General features: G+C 35.4%; 1 protein-coding gene across 3 annotated transcripts in view; it reads left to right on the top strand.

Moving 5' to 3' along the window:
- The window catches only part of pcdh11 (protocadherin 11), a 370,226-nt gene that overhangs the window by 159,378 nt on the left and 197,143 nt on the right, over nucleotides 1-13,705 (top strand). For 2 of the 3 annotated variants that reach the window (XM_044126903.1, XM_044126907.1), the window contains exons 4-5: nucleotides 7,596-7,745; nucleotides 10,624-10,736. The gene's annotated coding sequence lies outside the window, so the exon portion shown is untranslated. Of the gene's footprint in view, nucleotides 1-1,344; nucleotides 1,362-7,595; nucleotides 7,746-10,623; nucleotides 10,737-13,705 lie in introns of those variants that run through there. The other variant, XM_044126905.1, reaches the window with a different exon arrangement.

The following is a 13,705-nucleotide window of genomic DNA, read 5'->3' as shown; positions in this document are numbered from 1 at the left end:
GTTCTGTTATGATTTGGACAAAAGTTATAGGCCAATGCAGTAATTGACTTTAGATGGTGTTTATTGTACTCATCCTCTGGCGAAGAAAGACGGAAAAGCTGAGTCCTTTACAATGGACATGTAGGCAGGTTAAAAACAGACCCCTTCCCTCCAAAAAAAACAATGCTTCCTTCATTAGCAGCTCAGAAGTCCATCACCTTCAATGTAACTTGTTGGGAGTCTAAAGTCAGATTGACTCCCTGCAGTGTAGAGCCCTCTTTTATGGCCACAGGCTCATCCCACAAGACAAAAACGAAATAAAACAAACAAACAAAATAAAAACTCCAATCACTAATACCTCAACTAAACTCTTGCCACATAGTAAGTATATAAAATAAACAAAACAATCATAACACTGACAAAAAGAAACCTATAACCAAACTACAATGCTCAGTTTAATTCACTTTGCCGCACTATGGAGCCCCACTCATGTTAACTTAGTCCGTAAAAATGCTCTAGCTATTTTGCCATCTGTTGCCAAGTGACTGATGATGACGTTGGTAGACGGCTGGTGACAATCTTTACCCAGAATACACTTGGAGACAATATGAACGATCCACTTGTAATTTTGTGTGTCATAAAGTTAAATGTAAGAGTGAAAATAAAGCCAGTCATGTAGCACAACATTTTATTCAATATTTTACACCCACTATGTTACTAAAATTAGTTGGTCTTGTTAAGATTTTAGCAACAATGAGTCAACAATGACTGGGGAGGCCTACTATATAATCGACTGGGGCACCATTCTATATAATCCTGCATACATCATACTCAACAGGAAGGGCCTGCTTTCTCCAGCTCTCATCAGACGCGATAAAGGCTTGGATCCATGAAGTCATACCCCATAGCTGAGACGCTACATGTACAAAGGTGATGGAAATGAACATAAAAAAGACTTTCAACTGTAAATTTATCAAAAAAGATAGTTCTTTTAATTATAGACCCCCTGCATGTTATTCTTTACACCCGGACATCAGATTTTCACTTTTGTGTTGAACGTCTGTTTTCCAATTAAAAAAAAAAAAACTAAAACATTTTCACTTTTCCGCCAAAATCACCATATGCACAAATCTCGTTGAGTAGTAAGTAGCATAAGTGGTATTTCAAAAGAGCAAAAGAAATCTTATGTTTTTTGAACAATAACAATATTTGTTGTTAATCTGTTGCTAAGAGACAAGTTCATTTTCCAAATTTACCAACTGAAAATTTCTTCTGTCTAAATCAGGGGTCTCAAAGTAAACAGTCCTGCAAGTTTTAGATTTTGCTAGCACACCTGAACAGAATAATTAAGGCTCTGGAGAACTGATCTACACAAGGTGGAGGTAATTAAGACATTTCATTCCAGTGTTTTGTACCTGTGGCACATCTAAAAATTGCAGGACTGCGGCCCTCAAGGCCTGGAGTTTGAGACCCCTGGTCTAAATAGATCGGCAGTATTTGAAGAGCTTGTGTTTATAAACAGTAATATTACTAGTTATTAATTTGGTGTTAAGATATAACCTGCAGTAACAAAAAAAAAAACATTTTAACTTTTCTGCAAAGTTCAACAAACTGCACAATTCTTGCTAATTGGTAAGTAGTATAAGATAAGTAGCATTTCAAAAGAGCAGAAGAAATCTTACGTTTTTGAATAATAATATTTGCTGTTAATCTGTAGCTGAGATACGAGTAGGTTTTCTGGTAACAACGTGCCACAAAGTTAACATCTGATTTTTACTTTTGGAAAAGTAATAATCAGAAGGCAGTGCATCAACATTGGTCCACACATTAACAGCTTTTGTTTTTTTTTTATTTTCCCTAAAATAAGCTTTTTTTATTTATTAGCCATATTTAGCAGACTGAATGGAAGAAGTCAATGTAAGAAAACATGCTAATGATACCGCACATGCCACTGGCAGCATTTGGCTAATTTTAGCTCATACACTAATTTTAATATACTGAATGGAGTAAGTCCGTGTTACTCAACATGCTATTGAGTACATTGTAGCTTATTTTAACATTGATGCTACATTTTAGCATCAGAATGCTGTGTTTCAACTTTGGCAGGCCCCTGGCAGCTGAATCGAAACACACCAAATTGCACAACATCACACATGTTAAGGTTGTCAAAGTCAAATAACTGACCCACTTCCCTCTCCCTTGCTATTATTTTCTTGTTTAATTTTTTTTCCTCACCTTGTTATCTAGATGGCATAATGTTGACAATTAGTAGCAAAGCTTTCTTATGTATATCACCGATGCATTTAAGATTTTGCTTATTATATTGATAGCTTAACAGCTAATGACCAATTATAGTGAGCAGCTTTTGGCACTGTTGCAGGGAAATGGGGGGATCTTGTGCAATTAACGTCATGCTGCACGGGATCTATTGATTGAAACAGATGAGGATGAATAAAATTTTTCTGATACTATACATCCATTTCCTTTCACTTGTCAATTATTGTACAGTTTTTTGTTAGCCTATCACATAAAAACACAAACTGTAGTTTGTGGCTGTAACATGGTAAAAACGTGAGAAATTTAAACACGTATAAATCCTTTATCATACACTTGTTAATTAGTACTTTTTTTTGTTCCATGCCTCAGTCTTTGCACCAACTTTGAAAACCATGGCTGCAAAAAAAATTAAGAAAGAGGAGGTCATCCCAGCTAGTGGTGTCGGATAGAGTGGCTGTTTGTTCTAATTTAAAATTTTAATCTTTGCTTCTGCTTAATTATATCCTACGACTATCTAATTTCCCTTTGGGATTAATAAATTGTTATTGATTTCACTTCAAATCAATTTAATGCTTGGACAGCCAAGCTGAGACACACATGGAGAGGAAGAGTGACTGCACTTACTGATAAGCACATCATTCAATGACTATATATTTACCCAGTATATAGATGCTGACTGATCAAATGAGGTTTCACATAGACTGAAAACATGACTGATTTCAATTAAAGTAATTGCATGCCTTAGAATTTTAAAATATAAGAATGTTCTTTTTAAATATTTTTTTTTTAATTGGGGCCTGCCCATAGCAATGCATAAGGAGAGCAATCACTACCCCAAAATCATTAACGAGCTCACCAGGTGCCTCTCTCGTCACTAAATCCTAAAAATACCCTATTTTTGAGGACTTTCTGTGTCTGGGGTAAATAATAAAAACAATCTCTGTAACTTGTTGATTCACCATGGTCTCTGTATCGCCTCTGATGCGCACGTCGGTCCGATGTTGTGGCGTTTACCTCGCAGTGACCCAGATTCAGTCTGGATTGAGCTGATCCATTTCATACATCTGTTTTTCTTGAAGAGGACATATCAGAACACACGTCAGTATTAATACTGTACATTTGATAACACTAGTAAAATGGTTTACTTCACAATAATGGAATAACATTGATGTCCACTGATAAAACTCGGACTATGCTACATAAAAAATATCAGCCCGACCTAAACAAGGTTGACCCACTTAAATGAACTCAATGTAACATAACATGAGTCACCCGGACAAAATCATAGCAAAACATTATGACACACCACCAACAAAGTGAATTTAGACACTCACCAGAATGGACATGTCTGGAGCAAACTTGTAGATAACTTGGGATGTTGGGGAACGTAATATCAGGATGTCTCACCGTTGATACCCAGGACATTCGTCTCCTTTTCGTTAGCTCCATTAGCTTAGCTTCCTCGCGTTGTTTACAGGCAGGAAAAAAGTGAAACGAAAGTCCGTATTCCATCTTTTTACCGTTTTGGTCGTGTGATTGGACATTACATCCAAAAATGCAGCAAGTGTGTACCATTGCTAAATAATTTTAAGTAACTTATATTCAAAATATCTGTGAGACAGTCTGAGAAAATATCTGAGACAGTTCCTTTCTCTGTTATGTTTATGGCCATACAATATGGCGCTCAGATCCCCCCGCCTAGAGCAGTGACGTCACGCTCCAAAGCTCTATACACTCTAAAAATTCATTTAGAGTAGTAAAAATGAAATTTCTGTCGGCTAATGTGTGGTCTCTCAGGTTTTGAAAATGGGCCGACAATCGGCCAACAGCTCTAAGATCGTGTAGTGTGCGCTGGGCATTACACTAAGGAAATGAGGGAGGGAGGGTCAGTGGAGAGCACCGGAGTTGAGCCTTTTTTCATTTTATTGTCATCAACAGAAAGAGAAAAAGGCCGGAAGAGACGATAAAGGTGATAATTAAAATGACGTTGATAGTTTTAATTTATCGTGTGATATATATATATATATATATATATAGCGGTATATATAAATATATATATATATATATATATATATATATATATATATATATATATATATATATATAAATAATATATTTATATATTATATTATTATGATATAATGTATAATGTTAAAATAATTTATATTGCTAATGTCATATATATAATGGTCTCGCTATGGTGTCTTGTACTAAATTTTGGTACAAGACTAACAGAAAACAGATTTTCTTTTTGTATTTTAATAGCTTGTTATATTTTAATTTTGAAATATCCCCAGTCATTCATTTAGAAAAAAACTTGTATTCATTTGAGTGGGCTCCAGAATAGCAAGAACATAAATGTGCAAACATGTAGTCACATTTCATTTGGAGATAATATATTTAATTTCTAATATAAGGTAGGGGTTTTATTCTTAATTAATCAGTTGGAATTTGAATAAATTAATCCTAAAATAAATGGAAAAGGTACACTTTTTTTTTTTACAACTGTGTCTTTAAAAGCCAATACTTTGCAATCAAGTAGCCCCATCAGAGAGAATGTTTTGCTGTGTTTGCTTTTAATTCCCTCAATATGTTCTATAGACTTATCATATTAATGCACAAATTGGGTTATCCTTCTTTCAAGGTCCCCAGCCTTAAATTAATATGACATCTTTGGCAAAGAAACTGGAATCGCTTTTAGGAGGATTTAATAAAAAGCAACACTGATCAAATTAGCTAATGTCCATTGACATTTTATCCTGAGCATTATAACAATAACTGGATCCAGTTATCATATTTTGTATGGTTTCTCATGGCGCTGTCTGAAGGATTTCTGTTTAACAGTGAGTTAAAAGTTAAGAGACCAGTAATGGACCGGTGAACTGTGTGTATGCTGCATCTCATCTAACCACAGCTGGGGAAGGGTCAGCAGCATCTCTGTGACTCTTAGATAAGATAATGTGGATCTAAAAATTCCGTGAATGAATGAGTAAAATTTGATTAAGTCCTTTCTGAAAATAGCGTTCAAGTATATATCTCTAATTACAATAAAAACATGACGTTTTCTTCTATTCTTTTTTTTTTTTCTTTTTGGATCCCTTTATTAGGAGTGACAGTTCAATTTAAAACAGGAAATGCAGATGGATCCAACATGTTGAAATGCTCTTCTTTTAAAGTTGTTGATATAAACACTGACACCATTGGCACAGGGTTCTTAAGATCAGTCATATGGAGATTCTGCTGTAATCTTCGATCTTCCAAACAAGTCTCATCAACAGCAAAAAAAAAAAAAAAAAAACAAGAAAAAGAAAAACAAATCATTTGTGTTGTTTAGATCACATGTCAACATTAATGATCATGATTCACTTAGAAGATTCAGCAGAGGAAAAAAATGAAACGTCTTAACATTCCCATGAGAAAAGCAGCCTGTGGAACAAAGAAGCCTTTACATTCATGTCCATTTTTTTCTGTTTGCTTGTTGGTAATAGTAAAGATTTTCTATTAAATTGGCAAACAAGAATATATTTTTAAATGTTATCATTTATCTGAAGAACTGGAGCTGGTTTGTACAACAAGAAATGCTCAACAGTAATCCAAAACTGCTATTAATGGATCAATAAAATAATTTCACAAAAAGGCTGTTATCTTTTTTTCCCTAAAACTAACTTTTGGACACAGAAAAACATGAAGTTTGGAAAAGCCTTAATTTTTATCTCATGGTATTTACAGAGAAGAAAATTCACATCTGCTTCTACAGCCAATAGTTTGATAAATTTCTGCAATCTACTTCAATTTCAAAAATACTTTATTGATCCCAAAGGGAAATTGCATGTTGTAACTCATTAGTTCAGTCTCCAAAGTGTTATTGTAGATAGTGATGGCTGTTGGCAGGAAAGATCTAATGTAGCAATCTGTATTACAGCGAATATGAAGAAATCTTTGACTGAAGACTCTTTCTCTTCCCAAGACAGTCTCATGGAGATTGTCATTAATTAAGGATTGTCCTTAATTTTCTAGATTTTATGAAGAATCCTTCTTTGCATCATATTCTCCAGAGGTTTCACAGTCGTCCCCAGAACAGAATCAGTCTTCTTTATCAGGTTGTTGAGTCTTCTTTGCTCCGATGCTGCTGCCCCAACAAATGATGGCCGAAGGGATGATGCACTCAACAGATAACAGATATGCATTTGTTAAACGGGTAATGTTTTGACGTTTAACACATCAAAGATGAAATGTTTCAATGCATCCAGCTTAAGTTTTTGAATTATTTTCAAAAATAATTCATATTTAGATTTTTCTTTCTTTTCAAATTGTCAAGTCAATTGCAGCACAATGTAGTTGGATCCTGTAACAGACTGGCAGAATAGTTGATGGAATAACTACCTTTAAATAGTCACATTAAACCTCGGTGTAAAACATATTTGTAAATTATTCTGTGGTACAATATCATCAGATGTTTGATTCAGATGGAAATTAACTCAGCTTTCAAAAGCAAAGAGAATATGCCCTTATTTGATTATATTTTCACCATAGTGAACAGTCAGTCTCTCTCTTGTGCTTTGGATTTTCAACCACCCATGCAAACACATCTCATGGAGGGAGTAAGATTCTGGCTTTCCTCAACGGACTAGCGCACGCTCTTCCGTTAAAAAAGACTGTTATGAAAGAGGGATAAGATCTAAGTCCAAAAGGACCTTTTTAATCAGATAGAGAAAGATTTATGAGTAGTTTAAAAGGCTGGAGCTTAGATTTCCCTTTTGGTTTTCTCTATGTTTATTTTATTTATTCTATCATTCATTTCGTTTTTCTGAGTTACAGCCTGAGCATAGCCCTTGCTAAACAATTAACAGATGTACCATGCTAACGGTCAAGTGAAAGCAAAGTGCAAGTGATGATAGTTACGTGTTAAAATATGTACAGCCACCATATGGGATTAAATCCAAGCCAGGGCCTTATTGCACAGATTTGACATCTTCTTCTTTCTCCTGCTTCCTTTCACACATTAAAGACATCCATATTATGTTGGTTACTCTACATTTATGGTAGGAATGTTTATGGGGGAATTATACTGTCAAAAGTCTAGAGCTTAGTTCTTTTAATTTCAAGGGAAGACTTTCAGTTTACTCTCAAAACTTAATACTTGAACTTACATGCTCAATTTGAAAGCAGGATTTCATCTTGTTGCACTAAAATCTTGTAAAGTTATGCAGGCTCTCTTTCAAATATTTAATGTTCTCCCTCAGATTTTCTCCTTCCACGCCAGCATTCTCTATTAACAGGCGAAGTCTGCGCTCACACACCTTTCTGCTAACTTGCAAATTCTTTTTGTTCTCTCTCAGATCAAGGTGTATAGTAACCTGGCAATCAGGCTTTCTCTTGGGTCTGCTTGTGTGACTACAAAGATAGTGGCATCTCCAGCACACTGATCTGAATCAGTAGTTGTGTCCATGTCGCTCTACAAAATGGATCGGCACTAACAAAACCCCCAAGTAAGTACAATTTTAGTTCACTATTAGACACTTCATTTAATTCAACTGTTTAATTTTGTTTTAGTTTATAAGTTTATTTGTTTAACACCATGGTGCCCTTACATGAACATAGAATTATGTGAAGTAGATTGTATAGGAAAAACTACTTTAAGTTTCTGTTACGTGTAAGTAGCTCCAGGGAGTCAGCTGTAGCAAATTGTTGAATCTGTTCAAAGGATAATCGTTATTTTCGGCATTTAGCTGGTGTCAGTTGTGGACTGATGACAAGCTGATTTTCTTATGGAAGCGCAGTAGCTTTTTAACAGCATGACTGAGTTTTTTCAGACCACAGCCTATTGGAAAAAACTCACCTTTATGCTTTCAAGCAAAGAATGGGGTAAAGTCTGACAACACTTATAAGTCAATGTATTGATGCTAATGCTAATTCGCTGTAGTATGACTTTTCAGTTAACGCCACAATGCAAGCAACAGTCCACTGTTGCTGTGTGCTCTTTCAGGAGAAGTGAATGCTGCATGCAGGTCGATAACTCTGTGCCATCTGCTGGGTTTCCTTTGATAGAAAACTTTTTAAACAAATTTGAATAATGCACTGAATTTAACTCACCGCTTGATAACTACGATCAATTGGAATCTATGTATGACTGAAATGAAATGACTTTTTTGTAAAGGGCCTCGAGATGAATTTGAACTATGTAGATAAAAATAAACTGAATTTAATTGAACATCCCCTTTTTGTACTACTTTTACCATCAAAGTATAATTCTTTACTAGTTAATATCCAATGGAATCCTCTTCAAACTGATCTAGATGTGGGAATTTTTTCAGTATCATAAAATAGCATGTGTTTCATTGAAAATAATTGCAACAGGTAAAACAATAGTCTTACTCCGGTCCTACCCAATTGTAAAAAATTGCACCGGTACTTGGCACTTTTTTAATGGTTCCTACTCCACTCTTCTGCTTCTCCATCTGCTTTTCTCCTCGTCCTTCTTCTCCTGTCCCTCTGCATCTGTCTCTATCTCCTTCTCCTCACTGTTACTCTGACTGGCATTATCCTGTCCCTCTTTTTCCTCTCAATAACCACAGCTAACACAATCCTTCTCTTCTACCTAACAGCAACAATGATTAACTTTGTAGCCCTTTTGCAAGAAAAATAAAATGCAGTGTTAGAACATAAATGAAATGTAAAAGTCAAGTTAAAATCACTAAACACAGAAAGTGAATTACTGACTTTATTTGCCTTTAATTTTCTTTGTGCCCTGAACACATCCCAAATCACAGACACACTAGAGGGCCTATGTTAAGTGACTTGGATGGGATGATAGATGGGATTATGTAGCCATGTAGGCAGTGTCTACTAACCTTGTGTAGTCTCGCTACATCATCCTGTCGTCATTGACCAAAAATACTACTTGTTAATTTGACACATTTGGCTGCATCCTGCTTAAACATCATCATTTTTTTCCTCCCAAAGTTTTTCAGCCCCACCTGTCTCTTTCTCCTTTCTTTTTGGCATGTTAGCTAATTTAATCCCCGCCTCCTTTATTTTCAAATTAGGAGTGGCTGCTCATCTTCCCTTGATATGCAAAATACCAGATTGACACTTACAAAAAGAAAATAAAAATAATAAAAATAAATATAATCAATGTAACACTATGTGTTAACTGTATTTTCCTTGGCGTTTGCATCTGCTAACAACCTTACACCTCAAAGAGTGATAGCAGCATAAATCACAATCCACTTGTGATGGCAATGCAAGTGATATGTTCCTACAAATAGTTCTTTGTTGTGATTTTCTTCTGTCATTTGATTTGAGCTCTTCTAAGTATAAGGAGACATAACTATAAGTTCTTCACATCTATTGTTGGCTAAGAATACAGAATAAGTGTGCCTTTACTTGTGTCTTCCTGAGAACATTAGACTTTATGTCTCAGAATTCATATGCAGACATTGTAGAGAGAACTACAAGACTGATGGTGAATAAAATTGAAATAAGGTCAGTGTCCTTCCCCTTCTTATGAGAGGAGAAGCTGCAGTCACACTGTGTATTTATGCCCTGCTAGAAACAGTAAATAGATTAGATCTGCCTGGCTATTTTGTAGTACTAGGCAACACATAATTGCCTAGTACTGGACGCCAAAGACTACTTAGAGTTTTTATTGTCACTTGTGTGTGCACGCACACCAGCCCATCCAGGTAGATGTTGCATAGGATGAGACATAAACTGAGAAAATAGTCATGCATTTCAACAATGCAACAAGTTTATTTCTGATTTATTTGATCCGTATACCACAAAAACTAACATTTGCTTAATGTCAGTTTATTGTAGGCATTTGTTCTTTAGAGAAAACAGCCATGCTGTTAAAATTCATTTCTCTTGGCTGCCACAATGGCTCATCTGCCTCAATCTCATCCTATCCTGAGTGTCCCTAGCTGTCACAGTGACCATCTGTATGCCTTCTTCCTCTTTATAAACCTTTATATATAAACCACATATATCCACTATATAGAAAATATTTAATATTTGACATGTCCAAACCATTTCAGTATTGTCTCTTTTTGGTCCTCCCAACTTATTTGGTTTTCCACTGATTAAGTAAAATGCAAGAATCATGCAATTAATGGATTAAAAGTTGGACTCTTACCTAATGTATTTCTTCAAATGAGCTTCTGTAACACAAGTGCATCTTTAAAAACTGAAAGCATAAATTACTCAAAGACATTAACCTTTTAAATTGATTTGTAATTTAGATTAAAAAGGGAAACAATACGTTACATAGATTCCAGAAACACGAGCGTTCTTTCTGTTACTTTTGATGATTATGGTTTGCATCTATCCTTCCACCCATTCATTCTCTGTATCTGCTTATCCTTGCAGGGCCACAGGTTGGAGTACACCCTGGACAGATTGCCAGGCCAAAGGTTTGCAACTAATACAACAAAGTATTTACAAGCTGTGGACTGCAGCCACCCCACACAGATGTTACCAAGGTATGGCCTGTAATGAGTTGTGTTTGTTGAAACAAACCAGCAACTGCATTAGAAGTGTCTAACCTGGGGCAAGGAGAAAACAACTTGGACTGTTATTCAGTGATCCAAACTCCTATTTACAGATGAGAGTAATGTACTAAATTTGGAAATCCAGGTCAAGACTGGAGGAAGACTGCAGAGGCCTGGTGTCCACATTGCTTGAGGTTCAGTAAGACATTTCTATAGTGTGGCACAATTTGGGGAGAAATCCCATCTGCCAGTTAGGTACCATTCTTTTTAGCAAGTACAAAATAAGCACAGCTGTCATTTGGTGCTATGCTGACAATGTTATGTTGCTGATTTCATTTTCCAGCAGGACCTGGCTTCTGCCAAGTCAGCAAAAAGTTCTTGCGATTGCTTAAATAACAGTGATATTTCTGTGCTTGATTGGCCAACAACTTCTCGGACACCTAACAGAGAATATATTATTACTGCATTATTATTGATAAAATAATTAATGCAAAAGCAATTATTACATTATTGCAAGTGTTGAGTACTTACTCTTTTTTATACACAGACATATTTGTTATTACGCTGACATTGCTACATTAATTAATTTATTTTTCTTCTGGTCTCAGACGTGTCTCATGACACTTACAAAAAACAATTGCCAGGATAAATGTCATTAAAATGTATTCAGTTTTCCGTTGTTTTTGTATTTTGTGTTTTTGATGTGATATTGTGAAAGTCTCTATACTTTTGTAAGAGACGCATCAATTTCTTAGGAAAGCGCAGAGAGCAGAAAAACTGCAGCCGGATGTGGAATCTTTAACATCAACAAAGCCTCGGTGATCTTTCATTGCTTTCATCTTGGCCTGGTTTTTAATGAAAGCAGGGATTTTCAGAGTCTGTAAGAAACCAGGTGTAAACATAGTGGTACATTCCAGAAAGTGAAATCCAAGCAAGATATAAAAAGAAAGAAAAAGGAAAAAAAGAAAAGGCCTCTGGGCAAATGTCTGTTTTACACAGGCTGAGCCTCTGGGTCGCTGCTGGCAAGATACTCGACAAATGACAGCACTTGGTTGGTTGTTTCGGGGCTTCCAGGCCATTTGCCTTCATGTGACAGTGTGTATATCTTTCTCGACACTCTTAGGAATAACCTTTTTAAATGAAGTTTGTTGTTTTGTTTTGATTTGCTATAATCAGTGGAGGATGATTTGGGATCGCTTTTATGCTCTTCTTCTCAAATTTCTGCTTCCTGACTGATTTTGGGTGCCAGCAATGCAACCATAAGGATAGTAATAATAGAGAGAGAAAGAAAATCTTTGTTCTAAAACAAGACATTTGTAATCTGCCACTACTGCTATCCACAGATAATCAAATACTTGTAGTATTTTACACTGTTATTTTAGACAACACTGAAAAATCAACTTCAAATAGTTTTTGTTCATAAGGGAAAAAACCCACTATTTATTTATGTCTTTATTTTTGGCTATAACAATGCAAGTGACAGTCCTTTGTTGTAATTTTTCTTCTGTCACTGGATGTGAGCTCTACTAAGTAAATGAAGACATGTTTTGAAGTTTTTCACATCCACTGCTGGTTAATGATGCAGAATAAGTGTACTGTTACATGTACCTTTCTGCAATAGTACAATTCTATAATTGTACTATTCTACAAAAGTATTTTAAATACATCTACTATATAAATATCTTGCTGAAGACAGATAGTGTTTGCTGTATAATATGTAGAAAGCATTTGCAAAACTCAGAGGGACACAAAGGCAGTGGACATATTTCAGTAGTTGTTTAAGGCTGCAATTCAGCTTCCATATGGGTTTGAGCTGACAAAGGGTTCTAGATGCCAAAGATGAGAAAGCACATCAAAGCTTTTATCAGTGAAATATTCAAAAGGCAGCAACTATGGGGTGCATCAGTGCCCATGGCATGGTGTATTTGCAAGATACCTTTGATGCAGACGAATTCTAGAGAACTGTGTTGCCCATGGAGGTAACTTCTTTCCCCCCGGAGATTATTTCAGCAGGACAAGCTTGCCTGACTTACAAAATAATGTCAAAGTGCATTTTAGATGGCAGCTCTAGACTAGACTTGTCTCCTTTTTAAAATTAATGGGTCTTAATAAACAGTAAGAAATACTACATCATTAGTAGATGAAGTCATGAACTCTGCAAGGATACAGATTGTTGTTATAAAAAAAGGCATGAACAGGTTTCCAATTTCCAGTTTAAAAATGTTATGTAACACAATCTTTACTATTGTGTCAATCAGTCTTTTGCTAGAATTTTGCTCTTTTTTTTTCTAAGGCACATTGAATTAAGTAACAATGTCTTTACATAGGTAAAGACATATTTAGTTTAATTTTTTACTCTTCAGAGTTTTGCACCAAACAGTTTTCGAATGGAATATAAAGCACAAGAATTACAAGGTAATGTGCACATAATGCAATGATTACTATATGAGAACAAGTAGATAAGAATGGGTAGACTGCTTGCCTCATGTCAGTACAGTGTGATGGCCTGTTTTTGGTCTGAATACAAACAGTTTCTTGCTACAGAAGAGATTCTGTTGGACCCGCTCCTGAACTAACTCAGCCTACAACTGTGGTGAGAACCCATCAGTCTAGTTGATGATTGAAATTGAAGTCAGTCAAAGTCTATTTATATAGCATATTTTATGTGCAAAGCAACACAATCTGCTTTCCATAAAAAAACCCCATCAATAAAAGTGCAAATGCAAAAGCACATTTGCTTTTTCATAAAGCAAGATAATAAAATTTACAAATATGCATCTACACCTGCATGCACCCCCACTCCTCGCACACACAATATTTATCAAAACAAGACTATAAATACTTTCTTTTAACAATTAGATCAGCATAATTTTAAAAATTAACCGTCGGCTTGTGACGACAGTTTACTACACCTATTATATACTGAGAAGTAAAACTTTATTTAGGTTTCTATATCAGTG

The sequence above is a fragment of the Gambusia affinis genome, linkage group LG09, assembly GCF_019740435.1.
Source record: "Gambusia affinis linkage group LG09, SWU_Gaff_1.0, whole genome shotgun sequence".
Taxonomy (NCBI): Eukaryota; Metazoa; Chordata; class Actinopteri; order Cyprinodontiformes; family Poeciliidae; genus Gambusia; species Gambusia affinis.
This window is presented reverse-complemented; position numbering and strand designations above follow the sequence as displayed.